The 2107-nt window shown below is 37.8% G+C and overlaps 1 protein-coding gene across 1 annotated transcript in view; it reads right to left on the bottom strand.

Moving 5' to 3' along the window:
* Window positions 1-1998: 1998 nt before the first annotated feature.
* coa4 (cytochrome c oxidase assembly factor 4 homolog) overlaps window positions 1999-2107 on the bottom strand; it is a 1681-nt gene continuing 1572 nt past the window's right edge. The window contains exon 3 of the mRNA XM_032534353.1: window positions 1999-2105. The gene's annotated coding sequence lies outside the window, so the exon portion shown is untranslated. The remainder of the gene's footprint in view (window positions 2106-2107) is intronic.

Genomic DNA, 2107 nt, shown 5'->3' with positions numbered 1-2107 from the left:
AAATAAAATGTATTATTATTATTATTATTATTATCATATCCGTACTGACAGAGTCATTGACGGTCATGAAAAGTGTAGGAACTTACAAGACATTTTGTCAGTGTTTGTACAAATTGAATACACAGTGACAAACACAAGTAATTACACAAGGGTCCGTTCATCATTAAACAAGCCATGGTGAGCCAAAACAAAGTAGTTTTAATCAGCCCAGTTTATGCTGCCATCCCCAGAGAATGCTGGTTAATGACCTTTACGGTAACAAACAAACCTTTAACAGTTTCAACTTGAGACTAATGAAGTCAAAAACAAAAATACTTGCTGCGCTTTGAAGTCCCAAGCTTATGTTGTAGGCCTGGCAAACCCGGTTCCTTTTAAGGATTCGGGTTATTCTAAGTCACTCACTAAACTGAAGCGAGTTGTGCAAGTTCACTGACTCGCACGAGCATTGACAATATATGATTCATCGAGGGCTCGTGAGTTGACTAGTGAAGTTGTTGCCTACGAAATTGTAAGTTTTAAAGTTTTTGTTGCAGCGAAGATGGCTGGGAATAGTGGTAGCTTGTGTTGCAAGAGGTTTGTGTGTGGCACTGTTATCATTTTAGACTGAATTGTAGAAGGACTCAACTGAACCGGTTAATGATAGCAGAGACTTGCTATTCGTGAGTCATTTTAAAGACTTGGGTTAAAGATATGAGTGAGTCACCACTCAAACAGGGTATTATGTTGTCCATGGTAAAGCTTTGGTTATTGCATTGTAGTTAACAGACCCCTCACAGACGGACAATAGTTTTACCTATTGAATTTTTGGTGGGATATTTTTTAAACCTGGTCCACCCAGTCAGCCATATACTGTACATGCCATGTATGGAGCACTTTCACTGAAACTTACTTATACTGGAATGGAGTCAGTAAATGTTTCATTCAATAGTATGAGCAATTAGTATCTACCTTAAAGCTATGGTGCTGAACTTTTTGATAATAATAAAAGTATGTTACATTCAATCCATTACCAAATGAGTTGATTCAAAGCTAAATAAGACTATCAGTTCCACACAACTCTCTGTATTTCTCAATTTGGCTAAGTTCAGAAGATTGTGTCGTCCAGTGACTTTCCCGCACAGAAGCTAAAGTGAATATAATTATCTCTTCTGAAGAGTCTGTTATGTTTTTCTAATCCTTCGTGTCCTTCTTGGTTATGTGCAACTGTGGACAGTGTTGCTGTCATTACTTAGAATTCCTCATTGGACGACAGAAACTACGCACTTTAGCTTTAAATCCTAAAAATCAACTGATATTCCTTTTGAGATCAGTTATCTGCTTCTTTTTTCAAAGATTTTCTTTTGGCATTTTCAGCCTTTATTTTGATAGGACAGCAGAAGGCATGAAAGGGGAGAAAGACAGGGAATACCATGTAGCAAAGGACCGCAGGTCAGTCAAACCCGGTCTTGCTGAATCGAGGAGTAACCCTCCTATAGATGGGCCCGCTACACCAACTGAGCTATCTGGGTGCCCAGTTATTTGTTTTTGTTTGAAGTAGTGGAAGATCTGAATTGTTGATGAAATATTTGCTACTAACAAAATTAAGCCTTATAACACAAATAATCAATATATATTATGTATATGCTGCTAATATGCTGTTTTCTAGATTTAGTTTACTTTACTTTATTTCTTTATATTTGATGAAATAAAAAGTGAATGCCAGATCAATACTGTAATTTTTGAGGCAGATCAATATTTGAGTTAAAAAAAAAGTGACATAAATTTGTTATATGTGATATCCATCCATCCATCTATCTTCATCCGCTTATCCGGTATCAGGTCGCGCTGGCAGTAGCTGCAGCAGGGGACCCCAAACTTCCCTTTCCCGAGCCACATTAACCGGCTCCGACTGGGGGATCCCGAGGCGTTCCCAGGCCAGGTGACATTGTGTGATAATTTCTTAAAAATCATAAACATTTGAAAACAGTTAAATGCAGATTTCTTTGTAGCTGTCTAAAATAGCTTTATTTTCATTAACAGTAATTAAATTAGGTGCAGTCTTTCCACCTAAAGCACATGTTGTCAACACATCCCAGCCTGTGTGTGTGTGTGTGTGTGTGTGTGTGTG

Source organism: Etheostoma spectabile, chromosome 13 (assembly GCF_008692095.1).
Source record: "Etheostoma spectabile isolate EspeVRDwgs_2016 chromosome 13, UIUC_Espe_1.0, whole genome shotgun sequence".
NCBI classification, from domain to species: Eukaryota; Metazoa; Chordata; class Actinopteri; order Perciformes; family Percidae; genus Etheostoma; species Etheostoma spectabile.
This window is presented reverse-complemented; position numbering and strand designations above follow the sequence as displayed.